Here is a 12,321-nt window from a genome sequence, read left to right on the forward strand (position 1 = left end):
ACCACGGCCACTGAAGACAGACTCGACCTCGACCTCGGAGGAGCCTCCACATCACCCAACCTAGGGCGCGGGCCAGCCACGTCAACAGGAGGCGCCATCATTACCCTACCCCGAGCTGACTCAGGCTACGGGGAACAAGACCGGCGTCCCATCTGGCTCGCTCCGCCAGAAAGACAATGATGGCGCCCCGCACACTCCCTGACGACGACGGCTCTCGGCCCCCTTACGGAAGCAAGAGGACGTCAGCTAGGACTCAACCGCCCCGATAGCTATCCTTCCGCCAGGCTCCAGCGCTCCTCCGACAGCCACGACATCACACCAACTGGGGTGCCAAAACCTCTCTGGCTGCCACGACGGCGTGTACTTAGGGCACTAGCTCCCCTCCGCTAGACACGTAGCACTCTGCTACACCCCCCATTGTACACCTGGATCCTCTCCTTACGTCTATAAAAGGAAGGACCAGGGCCCTCTTATAGAGGGTTGGCCGCGCGGGGACGAGGATGAGACAGGCGCTCGCGTGAGGCCGCTCGCTCCCTCTCCCGCATGGACGCTTGTAATCCCCTACTGCAAGCGCACCCGACCTGGGCGCGGGATGAACACGAAGGCCACGGGATTTCCACCTCTCTCACGCCTGTCTCCGGCCACCTTTCTCCCCCCCTTCGCGCTCGGCCTCGCGCCGACCCATCTGGGCTGGGGCACGCAGCGACATTTCACTCGTCGGCCCAGGGACCCCCCGGTCTCGAAACGCCGACAGTTGGCACGCCAGGTAGGGGCCTGCTGCGTGTTGACGAACAGCATCCCGTCAAGCTCCAGATGGGCAGTCTCCAGCAACCTCTCCAACCCGGGACGGTGCTCCGTTTCGGGAGTCTTGAGTTCGTGTCCCTCGACGGCAGCTACGACATGATGCTCCTTCCACCGCCGTGCGACAGCGACAATGGCGGCCGACAGCCCGCCCGCCGGCGGTGGAGTCGACGACGTCTTCCCCGCGTGGTGGAAGAACAACGTTCGAGCTCACCCCGTCCTCTCCCCCGCCGATGGAGGAGGAGGCGGGGCAACCAAGGCCAAGCAAGAGGCAGCCCCTCGTCGGCTGTCGAGCGAGTCGACAGCGCCGGCGCCCCAACGGGGGGCGCGTCGGGCATCGACCTTGCGTTTGAGACGAAGACGAGCGCTGTCTCCCCGCAACACGCCGATTCCGAGCAAACGGACGACGCCAGCGCGCTCGCGAAAGGCTTGCTGGACGTCACCCTCGTACCTGAGATGACGGTGCGGTCAGTCCCCGACGTGACTTCATCACCGCCCGTCGACCTAGAGGTACCGATCGATTCCCATCTCACGCCTTTCAGATTCAGCCTCGAACCGCCAAGCGACCTCGCTTTGGCGGATGCTCTCGTAGAGGCAAGTCCAAACCCTCTGGGGTATCGTGTGCGGTCACCCTGGGACCGGCTGACGGACGTCTCGACCTACGGGCCCTCTGGGTCCGAGGAAGACGACGCGCCCGACTTCTGCTGGGATTTCTCTGGATTTGGCAACCCCAGTGCCATGCGGGACTTTATGACCGCGTGCGACTACTGCCTTTCCGACTGTTCCGACGGTAGCCGCAGCCTCGGCGACGAGGACTGCGGCCCAAGCCGCAAATGTTTCCATGTCGATCTAGGGGGTCCCTCCGAAGGCAACCATCTCGGCATGCCGGAGGACGGTGATCTCCCTAGGCCGGTGCCTCGCGTCGACATCCCACGGGAGCTAGCTGTGGTCCCCGTTTCGGCGGGGGGTCACGACCCACAGCTCGAGCAAATCCGCGGGGTGCAGGCCAGGTTCGACGAGGGGGCAGGAGCACTTGAGCCGATCCGCCGGGACATCGGGCAGGAATGGGCAGGCCAGCCTCCGGCCGGAGAAATACGTCATCTACCCCAGGGCTTCCAGCACCGCATCGCCGATGATGTCAGGGTCAGGCCGCCACCCGCATCCAGTGGGGTCGGCCAGGACCTGGCTGCAGCAGCAATGCTTCTTCGTGCGATGCCAGAGCCATCAACCACCGAGGGGCGGCAAATCCAGGGAGAGCTCAAGAATCTCCTGGAAGGCGCCGCGGTCCGACGGGCCGAGAGCTCCGCCTCCCAAAGGCAGGGGTACCCTCGGAACATCGTGTCGCGACTTCCCGATTTGTGCGGGAAGCCTCGGTCCACACCGGGCGCACACGCAACACAGCGCCTGCGGCCCCGGGTCGCCTCGGCAACGAGCACCATCACCATGACCGTCGGGCCCACCTCGACGAGAGGGTGCGCCGAGGCTACCACCCCAGGCGGGGAGGACGCTACGACAGTGGGGAGGATCGAAGTCCCTCGCCCGAACCGCCCGGTCCGCAGGCCTTCAGCCGGGCCATACGACGGGCGCCGTTCCCGACCCAGTTCCGACCCCCGGCTACTATCATAAAGTACTTGGGGGAGACGAGACCGGAGCTGTGGCTCGCGGACTACCGGCTGGCCTGCCAACTGGGTGGAACGGACGATGACAACCTCATCATCCGCAACCTCCCCCTGTTCCTCTCCGACACCCCTCGCGCCTGGTTGGAGCACCTGCCTCCGGGGCAGATCTTCAACTGGGACGACCTGGTCCAGGCCTTCACCGGCAATTTCAAGGGCACGTACGTGCGCCCTGGAAACTCCTGGGACCTCCGAAGCTGCCGGCAGCAGCCGGGAGAGTCTCTCTAGGACTACATCCGGCGATTCTCGAAGCAGCGCACCGAGCTGCCCAACATCACCGACTCAGATGTCATCGGCGCGTTCCTCGCCGGCACCACCTGCCGCGACCTGGTGAGCAAGCTAGGTCGCAAGACCCCCACCAGGGCGAGCGAGCTGATGGACATCGCCACCAAGTTCGCCTCTGGCCAGGAGGCGGTCGAGGCTATCTTCCGGAAGGACAAGCAGCCCCAGGGCCGCCCACTGGAAGATGCCCCCGAGGCGTCAACTCAGCGCGGCGCCAAGAAGAAGGACAAGAAGAAGTCGCTAGCAAAACGCGACGCCGTCGACGCGGACCTTGTCGCCGCCGCCGAGTACAAGAACCCTCGGAAACCCCCCGGAGGAGCCAACCTCTTCGACAAGATGCTCAAGGAGTCGTGCCCCTACCACCAGGGACCCGTCAAGCACACCCTTGAGGAGTGCGTCATGCTTCGGCGCCACTTCCACAGGGCCGGGCTACCCGCGGAGGGTGGCAGGGCCCACGACGGCGACAAGAAGGAAGACCAACAGGCAGGAGAGTTCCCCGAGGTCCGCGACTGCTTCATGATCTACGGTGGGCAAGCGGCGAACGCCTCGGCTCGGCACCGCAAGCAGGAGCGTCGGGAGGTCTGTTCGGTGAAGGTGGCGGCGCCAGTCTACCTAGACTGGTCCGACGAGCCCATCACCTTCGACCGAGCCGACCACCCCGACCACGTGCCGAGCCCGGGGAAATACCCGCTCGTCGTCGACCCCGTCATCAGCGACGTCAGGCTCACCAAGGTCCTCATGGACGGAGGCAGCAGCCTCAACATCATCTACGCCGAGACCCTTGGGCTCCTGCGTGTCGATTTGTCCTCGGTCCGGGCAGGCGCTGCGCCTTTCCATGGGATCATTCCCGGGAAGCGTGTTCAGCCCCTCGGACAACTCGACCTTCCCGTCTGCTTCGGAACACCCTCCAACTTCCGAAGGGAGACCCTGACGTTCGAGGTGGTCGGGTTCCGAGGAACCTACCACGCGGTACTGGGAAGGCCATGCTACGCGAAGTTCATGGCCGTCCCCAATTACACCTACCTGAAGCTCAAGATGTCGGGCCCCAACGGGGTCATCACCGTCGGCCCCACGTACAAACACGCGTTCGAATGCGACGCGGAGTGCGTGGAGTACGCCGAGGCCCTCGCCGAGTCCGAGGCCCTCATCGCCGACCTGGAGAGCCTCTCTAAGGAGGTGCCAGATGTGAAGCATCATGCCGGCAACTTCGAGCCAGCGGAGACGGTTAAGTCCGTCCCCCTCGACCCCAGCAGCGACGCCTCCAAGCAAGTCCGGATCGGCTCCAAGCTCGATCCCAAATAGGAAGCAGTGCTCGTCGACTTTCTCCGCGCGAACGCCGACGTCTTCGCGTGGAGTCCCTCGGACATGCTCAGCATACCGAGGGATGTCGCCGAGCACTCGCTGGACATCCGAGCCGGAGCCCGACCCGTCAAGCAGCCTCTGTGCCGATTCGACGAAGAAAAGCGCAGAGTCATAGGCGAGGAGATCCACAAGCTAATGGAGGCAGGGTTCATCAAAGAGGTATCCCATCCCGAATGGCTTGCCAACCCTGTGCTTGTGAGAAAGAAAGGAGGGAAATGGCGGATGTGTGTAGACTACACTGGTCTAAACAAAGCATGTCCGAAGGTTCCCTACCCTCTGCCTCGCATCGATCAAATTGTGGATTCCACTGCTGGGTGCGAAACCCTGTCTTTCCTCGATGCCTACTCAGGGTATCACCAAATCAGGATGAAAGAGTCCGACCAGCTCGCGACTTCTTTCATCACACCCTTCGGCATGTACTGCTATGTCACCATGCCGTTCGGCTTGAGGAATGCGGGCGCGACGTACCAGCGGTGCATGAACCATGTGTTCGGCGAACACATTGGCTGGACGGTCGAGGCCTACGTCGATGACATCGTAGTCAAGACGAGGAAAGCCTCCGACCTCCTTTCCGACCTTGAAGTGACATTCCGATGTCTCAAGGCGAAAGGCGTGAAGCTCAATCCCGAAAAGTGTGTCTTTGGGGTACCCCGAGGCATGCTCTTAGGGTTCATCGTCTCCGAGCAGGGCATCAAAGCCAACCCGGAGAAGATCGCAGCCATCGTCAGCATGGGGCCCATCAAGGACTTGAAAGGCGTGCAGAGGGTCATGGGATGTCTTGCGGCTCTGAGCCGCTTCATCTCACGCCTCGGCGAAAGAGGTCTACCTCTGTACCGCCTCCTAAGGAAGGCCGAGTGCTTCACTTGGACCCCCGAGGCCGAGGAAGCCCTCGGGAACCTAAAGGCGCTTCTCACGAATGCGCCTATCTTGGTGCCCCCAGCTGCCGGAGAAGCCCTCTTGATCTACGTCGCTGCGACCACTCAGGTGGTTAGCGCTGCGATTGTGGTTGAGAGGCAAGAAGAGGGGCATGCATTGCCCATTCAGAAGCCAGTCTACTTCATCAGCGAGGTACTGTCCGAAACCAAGATCCGCTACCCACAAGTTCAGAAGCTTCTGTACACGGTGATCCTGACGCGGCGGAAGCTGCGACACTACTTCGAGTCTCATCCGGTAACTGTGGTGTCATCTTTCCCCCTAGGGGAGATCATCCAGTGTCGAGAGGCCTCGGGTAGAATCGCAAAGTGGGCGGTGGAAATCATGGGCGAAGCAATCTCGTTCGCCCCTCGAAAGGCCATCAAGTCCCAGGTCTTGGCGGACTTCGTGGCTGAATGGGTCGACACCCAGCTACCAACAGCTCCGATCCAACCAGAGCTCTGGACCATGTTCTTCGACGGGTCGCTGATGAAGACAGGAGCTGGCGCAGGCCTACTCTTCATCTCGCCCCTCGGGAAGCACCTACGCTACGTGCTACGCCTCCATTTCCCGGTGTCCAACAATGTGGTTGAGTACGAGGCTCTGGTCAACGGGTTGCGGATCGCCATTGAGCTAGGGGTCCGACGCCTCGACGCTCGCGGTGACTCGCAGCTCGTCATCGACCAAGTCATGAAGAACTCCCACTGCCGCGACCCGAAGATGGAGGCCTACTGCGATGAGGTTCGGTGCCTGGAAGACAAGTTCTACGGGCTCGAGCTCAACCACATCGCCCGACGCTACAACGAGACTGCGGACGAGCTGGCTAAAATAGCCTCGGGGCGGACAACGGTTCCCCCGGACGTCTTCTCCCGAGATTTGCATCAACCCTCCGTCAAGATCGACGACACACCCGAGCCTGAGGCCCCCTCGGCCCATCCCGAGGTACCCTCGGCACAGTCTGAGGCGCCCTCGGCTCGGCCCGAGGTACCCTCGGCACGGTCTGAGGCACCCTCGGTTCAGCCCGAGGTACCCTCGGCCCCCGAGGGCGAGACGCTGCACGTCGGGGGGGAGCGAAGCGGGGTCACACCTGATCAAAACTGGCAGACCCCGTACCTGCAATATCTCCACCGAGGAGAGCTACCCCCCGACCTAGCCGAAGCTCGGCGGTTGGCGCGGCGCGCCAAGTCATTCGTCTTGCTGGGAGATGAGAAGGAGCTCTACCACCGCAGCCCCTCAGGCATCCTCCAGCGATGCATCTCCATCGCCGAAGGTCAGGAGCTCCTGCGAGAGATACACTCGGGGGCTTGCGGCCATCACGCAGCGCCTCGAGCCCTTGTCGGGAATGCTTTTCGACAAGGCTTCTACTGGCCGACGGCGGTGGCCGACGCTACTAGAATTGTCCGCACCTGCGAGGGGTGTCAGTTCTACGCAAGGCAGACCCACCTGCCCGCTCAGGCTCTGCAGACGATACCCATCACCTGGCCTTTTGTTGTGTGGGGTCTGGACCTCGTCGGCCCCTTACAGAAGGCACCCGGGGGCTACACGCACCTGTTGGTCGCCATCGACAAATTCTCCAAGTGGATCGAGGTCCGACCCCTAAACAGCATCAGGTCCGAGCAGGCGGTGGCGTTCTTCACCAACATCATCCATCGTTTCAGGGTCCCGAACTCCATCATCACCGACAACGGCACCCAGTTCACCGGCAGAAAGTTCCTGGACTTCTGCGAGGATCACCACATCCGGGTGGACTGGGCCGCCGTGGCTCACCCCATGTCGAATGGGCAAGTAGAGCGTGCCAACGACATGATTCTACAAGGACTCAAGCCTCGGATCTACAACGACCTCAACAAGTTCGGCAAGCGATGGATGAAGGAACTCCCCTCGGTAGTCTGGAGCCTGAGGACAACGCCGACCCAGGCCACGGGCTTCACGCCGTTCTTTCTAGTCTATGGGGCCGAGGCCATCTTGCCCACAGACTTGGAATACGGTTCCCCGAGGACGAGGGCCTATGCTGACCAAAGCAACCAAGTCAGTCGAGAAGACTCGCTGGACCAGCTGGAAGAGGCTCGGGACAAGGCCTTGCTGCACTCGGCGCGGTACCAGCAGTCCCTGCGACGCTACCACGCCCGAGGGGTCCGGTCCCGAGACCTCCAGGTGGGCGACCTGGTGCTTTGGCTGCGACAAGACGCCCGAGGGCGGCACAAGCTCACGCCCCCCTGGGAGGGGCCGTTCGTCATCGCCAAAGTTCTGAAGCCCGGAACGTACAAGCTAGCCAACAGTCAAGGCGAGGTCTACAACAACGCTTGGAACATCCAACAGCTACGTCGTTTCTACCCTTAAGATGCTTTCAAGTCGTTCATATACCTCGCTCCCACGCAAAGTTTAGTCATCAAGGAAGGGTCGGCCTCGCCTCGGCAAAGCCCGACCCTCCCTCGGGGGCTAAAAGGGGGGAACCCCCTCTGCGTTGAATTTTTTCCTCAAAAAAAGATCCTTTCTGCGAGAATGTCTTTCGTGCTTTTCGACTACTTCGAAAGTGGATCCTGAAAACGACGGAGTACACGTAAGCAGCCAAGGCTGACCGAGCCGAGGGACTCCTACACCTCCGGGATACGGATACCTCACTCATCACCTTCTGCGATAAGTAACTCATGTTCGGATAAGTGATTCCGCGGACCGAACAAGTCTTCACGTTCGGAAGCTCTTCTGCCGGAACGATTCTTCGAGCCTTCTCGACTGCGTCGGTGACAGAACCCCATGGACGGGTAAGAGTGCGCGTAAGCGGCAAGGCTGATCGAGCCGAGGGACTCCTACGCCTCCGGGATACGGATACCTCACTCATCACCTTCCGTGAGAAGCAACTCTCGCCCGCACAAACAATTCTGTTACCGACAAAAAAGTCCAGATACTCGAAACAAGAGGAAAAGAGACGCAGCTTTACAACACGGCGAGGGTGTGTTTTGGCCTCGACGACCGCAGAAAACACACGCTACAAGATAATCCGATCCTGCAGGCTCGGATCCAGACAGTTGAGGGAGCCGCAGCACCCTCGGCGTCGACAACACCTTCGGCGAGGTCCGACCTAGCCTCGGACGGCGACGCGGTCCGAGGATCTCCACTCCGAAGGACGGCGTCATCACCACACCCGGGCCATCGCCGCCAGGGTCTTCTCCGAGAATCCGGCTCGGGCAGGCGCCTCGGCTGGTCTCCCCGAGGCCTCGGCCAGCTGTCCCCCGAAGACATCAGCCCGGCCCGAGACCTCGGAAGATCAACTCCGGCGTCGGTCCCGCTAGCGGACGACCCGGCCAGGCTCCGGCCAACCAAGTCTTCCTTTCGAGCCAACTCTGCCTCTGTCCATGCTGACACCGCTACCCCTGGCCTCGGCTCATCAAAGAGCGGCCGAGGGGTTCCTTTAACTAAGCAAGGGAAGCCTCGGACAACAAGGCCGACTGAGCCGAGGGACTCCTACGCCTCCGGGATACGGATACCTCACTCGTCACCTTTACACGGGGCGACTCACGCTTAGTGAAGCGGTTTGGACAACCAACAGGCGAGTCTTAGTGCTCGAAAATAAGTAAAAAACACGGCTCCGTGCCGAAATTACATACATGTTCAGGCCTCGACAGCCACAATGAACAAAAACACTGGCATTCAAAGTGCCATTACAAACGGAACTCCGGTTCCACCTCCGCAGGTACGAACAACCCCACTCGATGGGGGGGGCCTGCGGAGCAACAGAAGACCGACGAACGGCACGCCGTCACCCGCTCCGGGTGGCCGAACTGCAGCAGCGATAGCCTCCAGGCGGACGCTGCTGCAACCTTGCCTCGCCTACGCCGATGCTCGAGGGGCAAGGACAAGTACAAAGAGCCGGAGGCCCGAAGCCCGGATGGTGGCGGTGATCCCATCGGCAACGGGGACTTCTCGAGCCACCTCCGCCTCGGCACCGACGGCAGGGGCCGTCAGCCCTCCGGCAGATCCCCACTCAGATCCTCCCGGACGAGTGGGGCACCGACCTCCGCATGGAGACGCCGTACCGGTGTAAAGGCAGGACCGCCCCAGAACACGAACGCCGCCCTGGCAGCGCACGACATCTTGGGCGGTCCTCCCGCGCGCTCGGTGCGACAACCGCCTTCGCGGCAGGAGGGGGCACCGGGAGTCAAGCCGGCGAGTCCAACGCGCCGAGGCTGGCGACGCCCGCCGTCGACCAGCCCCGCGTTGTCGAAGTCCGCCCCTCCCGCAGGGCCAGTGAGCGCCCTCTCCCTCGAACGATGAAGGAGAGGCTGACCCACGAAACCGCGCGGGAGGTAGAGCTCCGGCTCAGCCCGGCCTCCACCCCAGCGAGGATGATGAACATCCTTGAAGCTGAGGGTGGGACCAAGATCGCAGCCCGGCTTGCTTCTCCCCACCCAGGGGCTGGTGGTCGCCGTCTTGGGTGACCGCCGGTGGAGGGGTGCAACCGGGCTGCATGATGAAAATCCTTGAAGCCGAACGATGGCTGAAAGGTACCAACTCCCACGGAGTTGCGTTCCCCCAACGACAAGGCGGAAAGCTTGCGGGTATCCCCCATCCGGGGGCTTGGAAGGCGGAAAGGCACGATGCATAACGGAGCGCGAAGACATGGTCGCCTTTCAAGGGGGTCACCCTCCTTTTAAAGGCGACTCTCCCTACTTGCGTCCTCAACCGTCGGGGGCTGAGTCTTCTCTGACACGCTCCAAGGTCCTCCCCCTACGACGCGGGGGCTGGGTCCCACACGTCATGCAAGCCGGCCCAGAGCAGAAGAAGCCAAACCGCCGCGCGCGGTGCGTGCAATCGCCCAGTGGATTACAAGCGGCTCTCCACTTTTGCCCAGACCAGCGGGCGAAAGGGCGGGTAGCCGTGCAGGCGGCATGCAACCGCGCCAAGTGGGGGCACTTCTCCGACTTCCAGCACGCCCAGCATGGAGGCCCAAGCCCACGCGACATGCAACCGGCGCGCCGGATGCTTCGTGCAAGCAACTGCACCGCCACTTGCGCCACTACCGCGCCTCCTCGACTGCGGAACCGATACCGCAACTCGAGACGACCCAGCGCACGACCCGGCAGCGCCAGCCTGGCGCGACGGTCAATGCGGCCAAAAATGGACCGGCAGTAATGGCGGTGGCAGGCGGGCAGGAGCAGCGGTGGCAGGCAGGCAGGAGCAGCGGTCACGTCGTCAGCCAAGCTTACGTCCCATCCGGGGACAGCGAGAGAACCCTCTCTCACGGCGTGAAGACGACGCGCCCGTGTTCCGTTCCTCGAACGGCCCGCGCACGCGCAACGGCCGCCCCGCGAACCACTCGCCCCATCGCATTAACTCCACGGCGGGACAGGCGGCGCTTCTGGCAGGAGAAGCAAGCGACGCTACACCTTCGCCATAATGACCGCGTCAAAAGAAAAGGTACGCCGCGTCGTTCGATTCCGTATCCTTTTCCTTTTTTCCTCTTTCTCTCTCTTACAACAGGGACCGGGAAAGGGGGATACCCCGAAAAGGATCCTTCCCCGTGAAGGAACCAGGCTCCGAGCCTCCCTACTGATCAGAGGTTCGAAGGCTGGCCCCTCGGAAGGGTTCAACAGCCGCCTCAGAGCACGTGGGCTCCACACCCACTACTGGTCAGAGGTTCGAAGGCCGGCCCCTCGGAAGGGTTCAACGGCCACCTCAGGCTACTCGGGCTCCGCGCCCACTACTGATCAGGGGTTCAAAGGCTGGCCCCCGAAGGGTTCACAGCCGCCTCTGACACAGAGCGAGGGATGACCATGGGTACGTTCGATACATAACCAAGGCTCGGGCTGCGCTCCCGAGGTACCCTAGGACATTTCCGAGACCAGCGGGAACAATCTTGTAACGGAATCCCATCAGAGGGAGGCATCGAGCCCTCGGACCCCGTCGACAGGGGACCGGGTCCGGCAGATCACCCGCAGGTATTTTTGGGCACGCCTCTGGGCCTCTAGCCGACCCCTAGCGAATGGGGCACGGACGTCCGCTCGGATTACCCGCCTGCAGCTCACCGGAGACACCATGTTCGGCGCCCATCGAGGGCAACATGGCGCTTTCCCCCCCTCCTCCTTGCGGAAAGGCGACGCAGGGGCGTATGTAAAAAAGTCGAGTTTGCCCCTGATCGCCCTCTCGCCCTGTGCAGAGGCTCGGGGGCTGCTCTCGCAAACCCGGCTCCGGCCAAACCGTTGACAGCGTCAACATACCAGCCCGAGAACTTGGGACCCGACCGTACACCCGGGCTACGGCCAGCTCGCATGAGGGAACGACCAGACCAGCCAAAGCATTACGCGAGGCATTAAGACCTCGGAGGAGTCAAACCACTCCTCCGAGGCCTCGGGGGCTACACCCGGCGGGTGCGCTCGCGCGCACCCACCGGAACAAAACGCACCCGAGAAAGGCTGGTCCCCTTGCAAAAAAGTGCGACGAAAGCCTCCAAGCGAGTGCTAACACTCCCTTCGAGGCTCGGGGGCTACTGTCGGGGACCATAATTAGGGGTACCCTCAAGGCTCCTAATTCTCAGCTGGTAACCCCCATCAGCATAAAGCTGCAAAGGCCTGATGGGTGCGATTAAGTCAGGGATCGGTCCATTCGAGGGACTCGATCACGCCTCGCCCGAGCCTAGCCTCGGACAAGGGCAGCCGAACCCGGAGGATCTCCGCCTCACCCGAGGCCCCCCTCCAGCGGCGAACATATCTCCGGCTCGCCCGAGGCCATGTCTTCGCCAAGAAGCAACCCTGACCAAATCGCCACGCCGACCGACCAAATCGCAGGAGCATTTAATGCAAAGGTGGCCTAACACCTTTATCCTGACGCGCGCCCTTCAGTCGATAGAGCCGAAGTGACCGCCGTCACTTCGCCGCTCCACTGACCGGCCTGACAGAAAGACAGCGCCGCCTGCGCCGCTCCGACTGCGGTGCCACTTGACAGAGGGAGGCTGACAGGCAGTCAGGCCCGGCCGCATGCGCCATAGGAAGCTCCGCTCCGCCCGACCCAGGGCTCGGACTCGGGCTAAGCCCTGGAAGACGGCGAACTCCGCTCCGCCCGACCTAGGGCTCGGACTCGGGCTAAGCCCCGGAAGACGGCGAACTCCGCTCCGCCCGACCCAGGGCTCGGACTCGGGCTAAGCCCCGGAAGACGGCGAACTCCGCTCCGCCCGACCCAGGGCTCGGACTCGGGCTAAGCCCCGGAAGACGGCGAACTCCGCTCCGCCCGACCCAGGGCTCGGACTTGGGCTCAGCCCCAGAAGACGACGAACTCCGCTTCGCCCGACCCCAGG

Source organism: Zea mays, chromosome 7 (genome assembly GCF_902167145.1).
Source record: "Zea mays cultivar B73 chromosome 7, Zm-B73-REFERENCE-NAM-5.0, whole genome shotgun sequence".
In the NCBI taxonomy this organism is placed as follows: domain Eukaryota; kingdom Viridiplantae; phylum Streptophyta; class Magnoliopsida; order Poales; family Poaceae; genus Zea; species Zea mays.